The sequence below is a fragment of the Saccostrea cucullata genome, unplaced genomic scaffold, assembly GCF_032062105.1.
Source record: "Saccostrea cucullata isolate Sc308-1 unplaced genomic scaffold, CSIRO_AGI_Scuc_v1 ctg3583, whole genome shotgun sequence".
Taxonomy (NCBI): Eukaryota; Metazoa; Mollusca; class Bivalvia; order Ostreida; family Ostreidae; genus Saccostrea; species Saccostrea cuccullata.
The window spans coordinates 1-18554 of NW_026935846.1; the positions used below are offsets into that span (position 1 = coordinate 1).

The 18554-nt window shown below is 32.5% G+C and overlaps 1 pseudogene; it reads left to right on the plus strand.

The window, feature by feature from the left end:
• Positions 1–407: 407 nt before the first annotated feature.
• Positions 408–14773, plus strand: LOC134243916 (uncharacterized; annotated as a pseudogene).
• The last annotated feature ends 3781 nt before the right edge of the window (positions 14774–18554 follow it).

An 18554-nucleotide genomic window follows, 5' to 3' on the forward strand; every position in this document is an offset into this window, starting at 1 on the left:
ACCTGGGGAATTTCCCGCGCGCTAAACCTGTTTTTGCAGTACAATACGCATATAGAAAATAGTACTTATGATATTGTGTTTATTCTATGTATAAAATATTTATACAAGTTTTAAATATAAACGTATAGTAAAAATATTATATTTTTATAACTTTTTAAAGATAAATCACAGTTTGTATTTGGTCCTAATTTTCATTTCTGCGTTACAACATGTACAATGCGTATGAATATGCTAAATGATATTTACAAACATCGAGGCGTGGGGCACATGTGAAGGTACCGAAGCGTGAGCAAATAGTGACAGGAATAAGTGATAAGTGGAAAAAAGAATAAAGGTTAAAGAACGTTGATTGTTGTGATCCGGACATTCTCTCAAAAAGAAAAAGAAAGTGACAAAAGCAAAGTGTTCCAACATGGTAAATATGTCTTGTTTACACATGAATTGATTCAGTTCTTAATCTTACTCTTAGCTAGTTTTGCTTTATTCATGTCGCCTTTTTTGTTTAAATCTAGTGTACTAGCTATTGAATAATACTGTGAAAGGAAAGATTTATGTGTAATAGTTTAAGTACAACACTTAACATTTTAAAAATTATCTCCTTCTGAATTATTTTTTTTAATTCAAGACGCTGTTAAATTCTGTGTGATTCATAAGGGTTGAACATGGACCTATATATTGTAAATATACTGATTTAATTTCATTATTTCTTATCATCTAAACTTTACAATTGGGATTGAGTAAAAGTTGTATTAAACTAATACACCCTTTCCCTACATCCATGCATGATACCTAACATTATTACATACATGGGTTTCAGTTTATATTAAAATGGATTAATATTGCTGTGTAAAATTTGCAAGAAGCGATTATTATATCAACCAAATATCGTACTGACTTTTTATGAACGTTTGTATTATGGAAAATGGTTATATTCATTTAAGATATGTTTATAATATCAGTTAACAATTATCTCTTCATAGTAAAGTGTGAGTATTGACAGTGTGTAATTTACCTATTCGCTAAAAATTGGTAAAAAAAAAAAAATCTTGTGTAGCAGTAGGTTCTATATATTTTGATATTCCACTCTTCCACAAGAACTTAACTCAAAATTTAATTACAACAAAAAAAAGATTGCTTAAGCACTCAGTTGTGTCAAACCCTAGTATATATGTTTGATATTCAAGCATTTTAATTCCATAAATGGAGTAAGAGGGTGACATTTGTGTATTGTAAACTTGTAAGAGACTTTTAATCAGGAAGAAAGATAATTAGGAAGAATTTCTTACATTAAGAGGCATTTAATTCCATTCATCAATTTTGAAAAACAATGGGAATGAAAGTTCACTTAAAAGCTTGCAATCTGCATTTAGGTATGTTATATTTATACAAGTTATTTGTACTTTGACTTGCTGAATTACAGCATTTTTTGGGGGAATAATAGGATTTATATCAGTCAGATAAATTAAGGATCTTGGTTGTTATCAATTTTATCATTGTAGTTTGTCTAGTCTTTTCCTTCTTTCATGTATTGGTTCCGTTCAGGTTCAACATAAAATGAATCTTTAAATAGAAGCTAATAAAGTTAATTAAGCCTGTGACAATTCTTGCAGCACATAAATTGTAATTTTTCTAATTATCTAAATTTTCTCTGTCATCTAGATTACATCCACCCCACACAAAATAGAAGCATATTAAAGTTGCAGTATTATTAAAGATTGTATACATGAGTTAAAGAGTTTTTTTTGGTTGAATTAATTTTTTTTTTTGAACAAGCCCAACTTTTTTATAAGCATTAGCTTTTAAATAAGAGACCAACTAAGATCTTGTTAAAAATATTTCCTAAATGTTTATGCGAAGAAACAAATTCTAGGTGACTTTTCCTCAGACTAAAATACATGTATATTGGTTTAGTTTAAGAAGGATTGAATTCAGGAAGCCATTTTTTTCAACCAGATATCTAGTCTGTTAAGATCAGAATTAGTTTATTTTCAATAGTATTGACATTTTATTATGACTGTTATTGGAAACTATCATCTGCAAATAATGCTACAAAAACTTGACATTTCTTCAACAACATCATTAACATATATAAGTCAATAAGAAATAATTAATAGAGATGCTGATATATATGGATATAATAGATTTGAAACTGGGAGAATTTTTATATCACTTGGAGAAGGATATGGAAATAACGAACAGCATCCAATCTCAACGTCCATTAAACAAATATACAAAATAAGAGCAGAGCAAACACGGACCTCCGAAACGTCAGAGGTGGGATCAGGTGCCATGGAGGAGTGAGCATCCCCTGCCGACCGGTCACACCCGCCGTGTGCTCGTTGTCATAATCAGGAAATAACGGAAAAAAATCCGTGGTCAATTCAGTGTATAAATAATGGACTAACAATTGGTATGAAAAACGTCAGTCAGCATTACATTCAATGATAAATTGTATTTGCTGACAAGGAGAAAATAATCTATCATAATATGTACAGACTTTCATCATTTGACAATCAATAGTTTAATCTGAACATTCTTGGAAAAAATTTTTGTGATATGTGAATACATGTACTATGATTGTCATGATTATACCGTTTCAATCAAAAATTAAACTTTAGCATATTTGGAGTTTGATTTTGTAAGGTATATCCCAGCAGGCATTTCAACGTTGATTCAACGTTGAATCAACGTTGCACTTCAACGTTGAATCAACGTTGAATTTTGGTTGCATATGAAAGTTGAGGCAACGTTGAGACATAACGTTGTTTCAACGTCAATTTTCAACGTTGAATAAACGTTGAAAATGGGTTGAATTTTTGGTTGATTTATGGTTGATTTTTGGTTGCAAATGAAAGTTGAGGCAACGTTGAAGCTTCAACGTTGTTTCAACGTCAAATATCAACATTGAACAAAAGTGAACATTGGTTGAAATTAGGTTGAGATTTGGTTGAAATTTTTCGGATGTACAAACGTTGATATTTGGTTGAAATCACGTTGAATTCATATTACATTTTGCTTTATAAACAAATACATTTGAAATTCTAATAAAAGATTTTATTCAAGTTGCGTAATATTTATATAAGTTGTAATCAAGTATTATGATTGTGAGAGAATTAATTTTACATGTATTTTTAAGACAAACACAAATTCGGATTCAATCACTGAATCTCAAAAATCACTGCTTGAAAAAATTTATATTCCTTGGGAAAAGTGGGTCACAATAATCACATCTAGGTCCTTCAAAGTACGCGTATGCCTTACACTTCTAAGTTCCACAAAGTGGCGGATCCATTGATTTTAATCACGCAAAGAGTTAAGTCCCACGAATGAAAGAAATGAACAGGAGAATCCACCCTCTAAAGCAAAAGCCTATTGATAAAAGAAATAAAGATGTTGAAGCCATTTGTTCGATAAAATGTACGTACACATGTAACACGTTATATCAAATGATAAAAATAAATATACATGAATGATTTAAAAAATCAGACAAAGGAATATATTCCTGTACTTGGATTTTATTAACATGATTAAAAGAATTAATGTTGACTTTATGTTAAAATTCGTATGAGTATGCTTATAAATAATTATTACTAAAGAAAAATGTTATAGACATACATATGCATAGTGTACTTACAAAATGTTGCATTCCTTTGTATAATTTTCACGGGAGGAGAATCTGATGCAATCAAGGCTGACTATACAATCAATTCCCTGCATAACTGGTTGATTGAACCTTACGGCGAACTACAATTAGTTAAATTGTATAATATATTAGTATACTAGCTTATATTTCATAACCAAATGAATATCAACAAAACACATAACACGAACCAAGGATGTGCATTTCACGCAGATTTCAAATATACTTATAAAATTTAAATGATGAACAGATACTAAAAAACTGAATTTCTTAAATTCATGAAAAGGAAATAATACTTACTGAGAAGAAGTTCATATTCCAGCCTTAAATCCTTGTGTATATAGCTTGAAAAACACATGAAATATGAACAGCAAAGAAACGCGCACTTCTTGTCCATCAGTTGAATTCAAATTTTGACCTAGATAAGCTGCAAACAGCTATACTCTGCCCAGCAAGAAAATTGCATAACAAGGTTATCCTGACACTGAAACTGACCAACTAAGCGAGAGGCACTCCTTATCTGATATCTCGAAGGTTTTTGGGGAGTGGATCTTAAGTAATGCAACTTGACCGGGGTTAATTGTCAGTGTGAAAATTCTTATGTGTTTATTTGAATTTTTTTTTATATTTTGTGAAAAGAAAGATTATAGAATTAATACACACAGAAAACACAATATGAAATAAGCTTTAAGACTTCTTAGATTCGCTCTGTATACGTATAATCTGTGCAAGAGTATACGGCACGGATCCATATGAGTCTTACTTTAAGAACATTAATTCGGAATAATTATTTTTATTAATTCTATAGTAACATGGAATTACATGCAGTGAGATGTTGGATAAAGATGTTAAATTATTTATTAAAAGCTTATATTTGACATATTTTATAAATATATGTAAAAAAAAAATAGCATTCACAATTTATTGAAAAAAAAACAACCTTTTTTTGAAACATAATTATAATGAAGTGTTAAATGTATATGCCATGCCTCATATAAACTCATATTTAAAATTTTATAATGGTACTAGCTATTGGCAAACTCTTTTGAGTAAATCAATTTATAATACATGCGTTTCATTTATTAAGTATAATTATTATATATATAAAATTTTCTAACAATGCATACAGCTTTGTGTATATTGCGAAAAATCGCATGGATTAGAGTTGAATTAGACACCTTTATATTTTGAACTTAAAAACTAAAGTGCTCAATATTCGTTACCCCTTAATTGTTTCAACGTTAAATTTTCCTAACTTTCCTAAAGTTGAAAATATGTTGCATCTTGCACGTTGTTTCAACGTTGAAATCAAGTCAGTCAACTTTGCATTTTTAAACCTTGTTTTAACTCTACAATATCAGAAAATACACAACGTTGAAAACAAGTTGAATCTTCAACGTTGTTTCAACGTTGAAATATCGACGAACATTCAACGTTGAAAATATGTTGCAGCCTCAACGTTGTTTCAACGTTGAATTGTCGACGAACATTCAACGTTGAAAATATGTTGCAGCTTCAACGTTGTTTCAACGTTGAAATATCGACGAACATTCAACGTTGAAAATATGTTGCAGCCTCAACGTTGAAATATCGACGAACATTCAACGTTGAAAATATGTTGCAGCTTCAACGTTGAAAAAAGGTTGAGGATTCAACGTTGAAACCTCAACGTTGAAACAACGTTGAAATATAGTTGATCAACGTTGCAACCTATATTCCACCTCCTTTCAACGTTGAAACAACGTTGCGTGCCTGCTGGGATGTGATTTATTTACCTATTAAATCTATTTGTTCCATGTAGTCAACCAAAACTAACAAATGTTGAGCAGTTAGAAACCATATTTGCATAATTAATGATGAGAACCTAGCTCTGTTTCATTTCCTTAGCACTGTAGAGTTTTCCCCTCTCAAGTGACCCAATCAAAGGGTATCATCATATCATTAATGACTAATTTGCAATTGATACATTAAATGCAGATTAAATGCCTTTGTGTCCAGGCTTTACCAATCTGTGACTATAGCTTCCTATAACCACTTGAACAACAGGAGAGGGATTATACCACTGTGAGCAACCAAATATAATTGAATAAGTAATTAACTGTACATCTCATGACTTTGATCAGAAATATTTAGAAGAATAAACAGGTGTTAAGCAGATTGGATACTACTAACCAAACAATTAATGTTCTTAGAAGCACAACAAACATATGATATATTATTATTTTTGGAAAACAAATCAACACTCTGTTTTAATTATTTTTTAATCATGCATAATTATATACAACCATTTTGAGAAATTTATTTGTGCTCTCATGATGCATATACTTTAAGTAGCAAAGAAATCTTCAAAAAGGTGGGGGAAAATAAATAATCCAGCTGAGTATTTGAATATTTCGATTATAATTGTTATGTATATTAAGACAAGACTATAATAAGTAGATAGAAAGTTTTGGGTTTTTTTTCATTTAAGGTGGGGGAAAACCTTTATCAAAGTTGGTTCAGAGTAAAATTATTAGGCCTAGATATAGGATGGCTTTTCAAATTATATGCAAGTCTGATTATCATCAAGGTAATGATATATTTTTCAGATTTTTCAAGAGGAAGGCAATGTGTGGCTAATTGTATTGTATTTCTTTTGAAAGCTATGGAAGAAAATTTTTCTTTTCAAACATGGCAAAAAGTCCATTTACATACAGTTTTGCACATAGGTGATTTATTGTATAAAAATATTAGAGCTATTGCAGAAGATGGATATAACTATTTAAATCCATCAAATATTCCATGTCATATGAAATTTGACAAAGAGTGTGTAAGTTTTGAAGTAAAAAGTACTATAAGTGGAACAATGTCCCCAGATTTCACTGGTACATGGCCATTACCATCTCTTGAAAATGCCATTGCAACTGTCTGTAATGGAACTGGGACCACCCTTTTATTGTTCATTGCTTGTGGCAGTACTATTGCAATAGTACATAATGATAGGACATTTTATTTGTTTGATTCACATGCACGTGATTACACTGGTTTACCATCTGAGAATGGTACAAGTGTTTTGGGTACCATTGACAATATTATTGAATTGTGTTCGTTTTTGCGATCTTTGTCTGTCGCTTTGTGCACTTTGTCATTAGAAGAAATACAATTTGATTTACATCATGTTAGGCTAGGAAAACCCAAGAAGTTTCAATTTTCAAAAAAATGTGGGAAAATAGTGTTGCAAATACCATGTTCACTTAAAGGTGAAAGTACTCTCAGTAATTTAAACCAAAAAAAGCCTGTCTATTACAAATCAGAGAGACTGAAGAGAAAACAACCAATATGGGCATGTGATAAGGGTTTATATGACGGAAATAATGAAAATAATCATTCGTTAAGTGCATCCAAAAGTAAGAGAATACATGAATGTGCTACTAATGTTGAAGAACATAATACAGTCTCTCATTATACACAATCATCACATTCACTCTCTGAAGATGAAAATGATCAAAATACTCATTTATCTAGAGATCTGAACCAATCAGAGTTCACTGGAGGATTATCACTTGAGAATGATAGAGAGTTGATTGGAAATATCTTCAGTACCTTTCAGTCCAAAATCAAAGATGGTCCTATGTATGTGTGTACGTCTTGCACTCAAACCTTTTTTTCAGGCATTCTGTATGTATGACAAGACTTTTTAAAATTAAACATCAAAACATGGCAGATATTTGTTTCACAAATATAAAAAGTGTAAATGATGAAGAATGGGTTTGTAGAACATGCTTAAAATTCATTAAGCAGGGGAAATTACCAGCTTGTTCCACTGCAAACAATATGAAATTTCCAAGTATTCCAGAAGAATTACAACTAACTCATCTTGAAGAGCGCCTTTTTTCACCAAGGTTAGCATTTATGCAACTAAGAGAACTTCCAAGAGGAGGGCAACTAAATTTGAAAGGTAATGTTGTTAATGTGCCAGCTGATGTAAATAACACAGTGAGACAGCTTCCAAGAATGTTAGATGATACAGAAACAATACCTGTAAAACTGAAAAGAAAGATTTCATATAAACATTCTGTTGTTTTTGAGAAAATAAGACCAAATAAAGTACAAGAAGCTGCAAAGTGGTTAGTAGAGAACAGTGCATTGTTCAGAAATTAGGGGATTGAAATTAACAATGCTTGGATTATTACTGCAACTAGAAGAACACATGAGGAAGAAATTGAAGATTAACAAAGCAATGATGAAAGTATTGATGAAAATCCAATATCAAAAGATGTTCAGAAGCCAGTGCATGTTGAGTCTGATGATTGGACTGAAGGTGATAATTTTCAGGGGTAACACTGATACAGTATTACAAGCAATGGCCTTCCGAGAATACAATGAGGTGTTATCTTTAGCTCCTGGTGAAAAACCAAACACCCCTTGGTCTCTTTCAGGATGTTTACTCAGAATATCTTGCATTTCCAACAATTTTTTGTGGCCAAGCTAGACCTGACAATTCGATGCGAACAATTCCTTTGCATTACAGTACCATTTGTAAATGGGAGATGCGCAATTTTGATAGACGTGTTGCCATGTGCATACCAAATATTCTCTTTAAGTTAAAAAGGCTTCAAATAAAACAGATTCGTGACAAAGTCACATTAGCTGTTAGAAAATGCAAAACACAAGGGAAAAAAATGACAGCATCTGAAGTACTCTCTTCTGACTCTTCTGATGATGGCTTTAGAATTTTAAGAACTTTAAGAGGATCACCGCCTTATTGGGAGTTGGCAAAAAAAGATGTATTTGCTATGATTAGGCAGTTAGGCAAGCCAACATGGTTTTGCTCATTTTCTGCTGCAGAAACAAAATGGACGCCTCTGTTGAAATGTTTGTCAAAATTGATCAACAATAAATGCTTGTCAGAGGAGGAGGTAAACAGTTTGATATGGGAAGAGAAGTGCATTTTGATAAAGTCTGATCCAGTAACATGTGCTCGTTACTTTGAGCATAAATTTCAATCTTTTTTGTTGTATGTAATGAAGGACAATATTAAACCTATCGGTGAAATAGATGATTATTTTTACAGAGTGGAATTCCAGCAAAGAGGGTCACCACATGTGCACATGCTGGTATGGATAAAAAATGCGCCTGTTTACAATTCCATCAATCAAGAAGAAGTAGCAAATTTCATCGATAATCATGTTTCTTGTAGGAAAGATGAAGAGATGCCAAGTTTAGTGAATTATCAAACACACAGGCATGCAAGAACATGCAGGAAAAAAGGAAAAGCTATCTGCAGATTTAATTTCCCTTTACCACCAATGCCATATACAGCAGTACTAGATCCATTATCTGATGAAGAAGAGAAAGAAGAAGGAAAACAAAATTTTCAAAAAGTTGCAAAGATATTGTCTGAATTGAAATCTGATAATATTCCATCTTTTGACATATTTCTGAAAAAATTAGATATGAGTCTTGAAACATATATAAAGTCAATTCAGTCAACCTTGTCTGTATCAAAGGTATTTTTGAAACGTACATTGGAAGAAACAAGAATAAACAGTTACAACAAAACATTATTGAAATGTTGGGAAGCTAACATGGACATCCAGTACATTCTGGACCCTTATGCTTGTGTGTCTTACATAGTGTCTTATATATCTAAAGGACAAAGAGGTTTATCAAACCTTCTTTATGAGGCATGCAAAGAAGCCAAGAATAAAGACAGTGACATAAGACAACAGGTCAGAAGAATTGGTAACCAATTTTTAAGTCATGTTGAAATTGGCGCTCATTAAGCTTCGTATTTAGTTCTTCAAATGCCTTTGAGGAAATGTACCAGAAATGTAGTATTTATTGACACAAATGAACCAGTCAAAAGAACAGTTTTACTGAAGTCTTATTCTAGTCTAAAAGAGTTGCCTAAATCGTCAACAAATGTTGAATCTGACAATGTGTTGAAACGCTACAAAAGGCGACCAAAAGGAATGAGCAAATATTGTTATGCTGATTTTGTGTCTTGGTTTGATGCATCGTTTGAAAAATGTGAAAAAATCCTACAGAAGAACCAGAGTGTGAATTGCCAGAAGATGATTATTCACATGACTTGGAAGATGATATATTGAATTCTGTAGAACAAGAAAATGATACTGGTATCATCAATGACTTGAATAATGATGTACTAGTATACGAGTTCAAGGATGGTACAATCATAAAAAAACGTAAAAAACAGAAAGTGATAAGATACCATTTAATCAGCGAGAATGCTGATAAAGAAGGACATTCTAGACAATTAATAATGTTATTCACCACGTGGAGGAATGAAGAAGTTGATCTTTTGCATGGCTGTGATACATATAAGGAAAGCTACATGAAAATGAAACATTTAATTGAAAAAGTCAAAAATGAATATGAACAAATTTCTTGTGACTTAAATGAGCATATGCTGGAGGACAACAATGATATGGTTGAATACCAGCGAGATGCTGTGTTACCAGAAAATGAACATCAAGAGGCTATGGACCATTCAGATGGATTGACACTCTCTGAAACATATGGTTGCTTTGATCCTGGATCCTCCAGTCAACATGGTAAAGCTGCTATCTCATGTGATCAGTATGACATTGGCAAAGACTTTGGAATAGAACGAAAACATATAGAAAATGAACAGCTTCCATTAAATGAAATGACAGATGGAGATTATAGGTCTATGGTTCGTAACTTAAATATGAAGCAAAAAGAGTTTTTCTATAATGTTCTTTATCACTTTAAAACCAGTGAAACTCCATTATACACATTTCTCACAGGTGGAGCAGGTGTTGGAAAAAGTGTTCTCCTCAGATCTCTATATCAAGCCTTAATAAAATTCTATAATAGAAAAGTTGGAGAAAATCCAGACAACATTAAAGTTTTGTTATGTGCACCAACTGGCAAGGCTGCACACAACATTGGCGGAAACACTATTCATTCTGCTTTTGGAATTCCTGTTGGAAGGGGGTTTTCTTTCAAGCCACTTGACATGCATCAATTAGATGCAATGAGATGCAAGTTTTTTCACCTGAAAGTGCTGTTTATCGATGAAATTTCAATGGTTGGAAAGAAGATGTTTAGCTTTATAAATTTACGTTTACAAGAACTTAAAGGGTGTTGCAAACCATTTGGTGGTTTAAGTGTCATTGCCTTTGGTGATCTGTTCCAACTAAAACCTGTTATGGATTCTTGGATTTTCTCGCAACCTCAAGTAGGAATTGAAAGTATTGGTGCCAATTTATGGAAAGACCATTTTTCTGTATATGAACTAGATGAGATAATGAGACAAAAGGATGATCTTCATTTGCGGAGTTACTGAATAGGTTACGAGAAGGAAATCATATTGTACCAGAGGATATAAATGTTCTCCAATCAAGACTGTTGAAATTTACTGAGAGTAGTAATGATTCAGAAGATGATTTACATTGCCTACCTCATTTATTTACAACACGAGCTGAAAATGAACTGCATAATTTGCATGTGCTTTCAAAACTGCCTGATGCAATGAAAATAGTTGTGCATGCAATTGATAATGTGTCTGGTGATGTATCTCCCTCTATAAAGGACAGAATAATAGAAAAAGTACCAGATGATGCAGGAAAAACAATGGGACTTCAGAAAAACTTGTACCTTGCTATTGGTCCTCCATTTGAGTTGTGTCTAAATGTGAGTGTTGAAGATGGTATGACAAATGGGACATCATGTGTTATAAAAAAGTTGGACTTTAGAGTCACAAATTCAGAGCGTTGTAGTATTGTTTGGGTAGAATTTGAAATTCTTTGTCAGGTGCACTATGTAGACAAAAATACTCAAACCTGTACATACCAGATATCCCTCAAAGTTGGACACCTATATTAGAATTTACTAGAAGTTTCAGCATTCAGCATTATAAATAATAGAATGTCGTCAGAAGGCAGTTTCCTTTGCAGATGGCAGCAGGGAAAACCATTCATAAATCACAGGGCTCAACACTAAATGGTGCAGTTGTTCATTTTGGAGGCAGAAAAAATGATCATATTCATTACGTTGGGTTGAGTCGTGTAAGAAATCTATGTCAACTTCATATAATGGAGTTAATGAAACGCATGAAGAGTGAATCACCAATGCCAATAAAAATACCCGTCATCTCTCATATAGATACTTCTGTTGAGTGTGCTACTGTATGCTTTCATAATTGTCTATCTTTGAAAAAACATGTGTGTGATATCCAGAATGCTGGGTACTTAATGCAAGTTGACATTTTAGCCTTGTGTGAGACTCGAGTTTTTCAGAAAGAGTTACAACTAGATATCGAAGGTTTTTCATTATTTTGTTCAGAAAAACAAAGTAGTAAACATGGAATAGCTATTTATTACAAAAGTATGGTAAATTCTTTCATGCCAGCAAGTATAAATGGGATAGAGGTAGTAATCACTCAGTAGAACAATATGAATATTTGTTTCTTGTATTGTCCTCCAAACTTGTCAACAAGAGAAAACTTCCAATGCCTAATGCAGAGTTTGCAGGAAATAATTGATTTACATCAACCATCAATTTTAATGGGTGACTTCAATCTGAATGCTTTGGAAAACTCGTCTATTTCAAATTTTCTTTACCAACATTTTTCATTCACACAGTTGTTGAATACCGTAACTACAGACTATGGGTCCTGTTTAGACCATATTTACATAAACTTCCCCAGGAAGTTGTTGATTTCATATGGTACATTGGAATCATATTATTCTGATCACAAGCCAATATTTTTGAAACTCAAATACTGAATGTAATTATAATCAGCTCTAGAAGAAAAGAATGATTTCTATGGTTCATTTTTTTTTCAAAGGTCAATATATGCATATACATACCTTTAACTACATATAAATCAAACAGTAGCTCCTGCTTCACATTTCTTATTTGTAAGTTGTCTTTTATTTTGATTAACAAGGTAATAAAAAGTTGAAAAAATGGTCATGAAATTTAGAATATTTGTAAACCATGATATGTTTCAGACAAGTACTATATCTCTGGAGACTTTAATGGCACAAGGAGGTCAGACACCCTACACAAAAAGCCTAAAAGTCAAGGTAGTTGCAAATGACCCAGAATTCCAATACCGAAATGACAAAAATGAACCGAAGACCCTAGTCAACTGTATTTTGGCAGACACCACAATGGCTGTCAAATGCACAGTCTAAGAGTCTTCAAAATTCCAAAGATTCAGGGAGGGGGAGTCACTAATTGTGCGGAATGTCATCAAGAAAGCTCAAAGTGTTGTGATCATATCTACCACTAAGGTCTTCCCAACGGGAGATGTATATGTTCCAGAACACATCGCAGAGGTGGGCAGACATATATTAAATCCACCTCCAGCAGCTGTGAAGACGGTCTACGACGCACTAGCCTCCCCACCCCGGGTTCGAGTTTCTATTAAGGGGAAAGTGACACAGGTAATATTCAATTACTAGTACAAAAGATAAATTTGTAATTTTTAATTGTATCAGCAATGTATTTAAAATATTGAAGTTTTGTAACACTTGAATATTTTTTTAATTGTATGTAATTTTTTTTTTAAATATTATATTATAATGATTTCATAAATCGGATTTTATTTGATTTGTAATGCTACCATAATAAAATGTTAAGTTTCCTTTTGTTTTGTACTTAATGGCTACTACATTACTGATTTTCTCCACTATATATTCTACTGCAGGAAGAAGCTGTCAAAGAAGTTAATGTGAAACAAGAACTGGTTAAAGTAAAAAATATCTTCATTGAAGACCAGACCAGCAAATGTAAGGTGGCCCTGTGGCGCTCATGTACCAGTGAGGATGTAAGGCCAGGGGATTACGTGCACATCACAGATGTTGTTTCAAATTTTTTTTTCCGGAATGAGACTTCCCTCTCAACAACAACAAAGACAAGAATTGTGGTAGGTAGCAACAGGCGTATCCAAACAAAATGCCAAAAAGGTCCCATTTAATTTTCAGTTTGCAAGGATATATTTATTTGAATTAACATACTATTTAAAACAAACCTTAGAAAAACCAGATAACTTGGGTAGCTTTTAAATTCATTCCTTATACATGTCAACTCATTGAATTTTCAATCTTCAAGTGAAGAAGTTGAAACAATTTTTCCTTCAAATAGTGCTTATTTGAATGACCATCAAGGGGATTGATACATTTTTGGCACAAGTTATTGTGATGTAGGAATCTCAAGTTGCCCGCTTGGAACAATGGTAAATGCTTCTGCTCTAGAGTTACGAGGTAACGAGTTGATCTCACTGTGGGATGTGGAGACTAGTCCTTTGGTTGAGACCATATAAACCTAGGTCCCATGTCGCAGTAGGTGTTGACACGTAAATTCCTCCCTGCTCAATGCCACAGACTGCCAAGTATAGAACAAAATTTGCGCTTTGTAAATGTAAGTGGCGGCATCTCTATATGAGTGAAAAATTTTCAAGACATTAAACAATCAAAAATTCTCAAATATTAAACAATCAATCAGTTAATGTAGACAACTCAATTATATGCAGACATAATAAACTAACTTTTTAGCTTTACTGGTCAGAGACAAGAAGAGTTTATGTGATAGTCACAGTCTTCTGGTTTATCTAATCAAATCATGTTATAACTGAAATTAAATTATATAGAAATAAGTAACTCTACATAAACACAACAGGGATGATTCCTACAATTGATCTTGTGTACCATTATTTACATATTTCATGTAAAATACATATATATATATGAAAATATGTATGTATTTGGGCTTCAATTGTCACCTTTTACATTTGAATTTATAATGACAATTATTTAATACTTTTATTTTGGGGTTGCAGAAAACAGAGTGCCCAACAGAAACAGCAGTATATAATGCAATATCTGCATGCATTGAAGGGGAAGAGGTTACCCTTCTTCTTCCTGAGGAACATTTTGAGCGTACCTCTGGAATTGGTTGAAATGGCTTCGCCAGTTGAACGCAACAATATTGAAAGCCATCTCATTAGCCTCTGCAACCCTTCCTTCCCCGTTAGATGTACCTCTAGGGGAAGCAGTATCACTTCTTTGGAAATACTTTAAAAAACTCTTTGTCATTGGAATTTTTTGTGTGTGTGTGTGTGTGTGTGTAAAATTGAACATTTATCTGACTTCATGAAAATTATTTGTGAAATCAATGTTCTGCAGTATGTTATAAAAATCTGATATTGAAAAGCTTGTATTATCAATTTGAAATTTTTCCATTGTTCGCTGGGCTATAATTATTTTTTTTATTGTGTGGCATGTCTTCTGTGTTATAAAATCTCAATTATATTTTGAGAATTTTGAATGCCAGTAAACTAGATGTTAAGACAAGAGATACATTGGAATAATAGAGATACATTGGAATAATAGAATATTCATATTAAGAACTTTGAATATTTTTCAAATGTTGGTGTAGAAAATATATATTTCCTTTAGGTAAAAGGAACATTTAACAGGCATGGAAACTAAGATTTCATTCACATTGCTTACATGCTTTTGCATACAGTACTCGATTCTTTTACACAACACCCTATACGGGGATGATGCTGCAGTTTGCAGAATTATAATAATTGTACAGAATGGAATGTTAAAATGTTTTTTTACGAAAATATTCTTAGATAGAATGAGATAAGGTGCTGCAATTTGCAGAATTATAATAATTGTACTGAATGGAATGTTAAGATGTTGTGTGGTTTTGTCACACTTTTTACTAGCTAGCCTTTACTGCCTATTTGAAGAAGAAAATGTTCTTCAAGATATTTTTGTTTATTTTTTTTTTACGAGAAGATTTTTAGATAAGGAAGAGATAAGGTGCTGCAATTTGCAGAATTATAATAATTGTACTGAATGGAATGTTTAGGTATTGTTGTGTAGTAGTGTAACACTTTTTAATGGCATTTGAAGAAGAAGATATTCCAAGAAGATCTTTACATTATAAGACAAACTGTGCTACATGTATTATCTTTAACTGGTTTTTATCATTTATCAAGGACAGTCATTTTCTTGTGCAATTAAGAAAAAAACTATCTGAAAATTTCTTATTTGTTTTTTTTACACTCCCCAGAAATAATACATATATAGTTTTGCAAGACTGTCTTCAAATTGTTATATGAATGTAAAGTTTTAAATTATGTTTTGTCCTGTTCCCGTTAAAAAGTTACACTGATGAACAAACAATTTGATTTTTTTTAAATATTGTGTCCTATTATTGGATAATATAGAATGCCCTGACTTTACAGATACTTTGTACATAATTTTACTTTTGTAGAATGTCCTTGGAATGAAATTGCATGTTTTGTTTTAATTTTAATTACAAATGTGATGATAAGCCTAGCAAATCTTATCATTGCAAGTGTGTTTTGTTTTTTAATTATATAGCTACATAGTAAATGTTTCTCCATTAAGTGTTTAATAGCAATCATAGGTTATGATTGTAAAATTACCTCATTATTATGCTCTCATATCAATAGATCCAAAACGTATATTGTTTTTGTCCTGTCTATCTGTCAGTTGTTAACTTACCATTGCCATAACTTTTAAACCATGAGACTTCATAATTGGTACGGATACTTGGATTACTCTACTAACTAGGCTCTTTCAAATGACCAAGCTTAATGACCATGTGGCCTTGACTGTATGCTAAAAATAGCTTTTTAAAACTTAAGCAATAATTTTTGAACCATGAAATATAGAGACTTTATTTTTGGTATTCATACTTAATTATTAAATCTCTTACTAATGACACTAAGGTCATTGACCTTGACTATGCTATAAATTGCTTTCAAACATTGTTGCCTCAGGGTGCATTAAGTGTTTCACAAACACATCTTGTTTCTTTTTTTTGTTGTCACTGAATATTTCATTATTAGGTCACCTGAGTAAACTCAGGTGACCTATTGCTATCTGTTTTCGTCCGTCGTCGTTCGTCGTTCATCGTGCGTTAACATTTGAACATTTTCAGCTTCTTCTCTGCAACCACTGAACCAATTTCAACCAAATTTGGTACAAAGCATCTATGGGTGAAGGGGAACAAAAATTGTGAATTTCATGATCCCTGCCCCCCCTGGGGCCTGAGGAGTGGGGCCAAAACCACTAAAATTAGTGCAATCTTTAAAAATCTTCTTCTTTACTCCTGGACATCAAGCAGTCAAACTGTTTGCATGATTGTAATCAGCAATGAGTCCTCTACCAAAATTGTGAAATTCATGGCCCTGGGGTCAGGGGTTCTAGTGCTAGGGCGGGGCTAAATAAGTAGGTAGTGAAAATGCATTATTTCTTTGAAAATCTTCTTCTCTGCTCCTGGGTATTAAATAAACCAACTAAGTACATAGTTATGATGAGCAAGAGTACCTCTACCAAAATTGTGAATTTTATGGCCCCAGGGTCAGGGGTTCTGGTGTTAGGGCGGGGCTCTATTGATTATATAGTGAAAATACATTGACTCTTTGAAAATCTTGTTCTCTGCTCCTGGGTATTAAATAAACTAACTAATAAGTACATAGTTATGATAAGCAAGAGTGCCTCTACCAAAATTGTGAATTTTATGGCCCCAGGGTCAGGGGTTCTTGCTTTAGGGTGGGGCTCTAATGATTATATAGTGAAATGTATGAATTCTTTGAACATCTTATCCTTTGCTCTTGGTTAATATGCTAATGATCTAATTACATATCTAAGGCCAGGATTTATTTTATTTTCAGTTTTACAAACCCTCTGCACAAGGTTTTGAACTTTTAGAAAAAAATAAAACAATTTTTTTCTTTCCGATGTCAAATTTGAGTCGGGATCGAGATTTCAAATTTACGAACTCGCACTTCCGGTTTTTAGATGAAACGGCGTGTAAATAAAGCTAGATCCAAGAATTTAGCATGGTTTAGTGTAAAATTCATCGATAAGAGTGCCATTCAAAACGTTTCACCCGTTCAAAGGACAAATAAAATGCTGACGACTTTGTTGCACAATGACATGCTGGTGAGATAATTATGTATTCGTTTCAAAAGTAACTGTAAATTATTTTCCTCCCCCAGGTTTTAAACTGCCCGTGGTAGCTATTGCATATTGCCTGGGACATTGTTTAGGTCTCTGTTATAGCTTACAGTCTAAGCATCATTCTTCAGAAAATGGTTGCTTATGCATCAGATGTAATGAATAAAACTATGGGAGAAGTGAAGTCCATTTGAAGAAGAAATAAACAATAACCTGAAGTGAAGAAATAAAAAAAAAATCAACTATTAAAAGGCAAGAATATACAAATATATGTAGTATCATTTGTATCAGCCAGAAAAATTATTTTACACTTAATTGAAAAAAATGTTGACCATACTCCCCAATACTTCCTGTCTGTTTTATGATAGGAATTATAATTTTAGGCATCAAGTAAATTTTAGAACAATGTCTACACATTCACCTAACACATATTAAGAAAATGAAGATGTATTGAAAGACTTTTAAAGAATTGATTTTTTAAAATATATTTTGATCAACATCACAAAATTTATATAACTGGCCCAAACTGGCAGATGATGAAATAAGCAATTAAATGTTCTACTTTCCTATTTGTAAGCATTATGTGTCCAGTGGTAAGGAGCCTATTAGGATAGCATAAAAAAGAATGTTAATAATTGATTTATCAAAAAAAAATTATTTCCTTTTCCTTCGGGACTTTTTTATTCTCATGTTCATAACTAAACCTAAACATAAAAAAAAAATTGCTGGCCTTATAATGAAGAAAGGGTTCTCTTTCAAAATATATAATTTCAGGGCTGCTGGGTCAGGGGTACCAAGGGGGTACTTTGACTAAAAATAAATTAATGCTTTGAAATCTGCCCTTTGATAAGCAATGGTGCCTCTTTCAAAATTCGTGAATTTCATGGCTTTTGGCTTAAAACACGAACCAAATACAATCGCTGGAAAGTTGT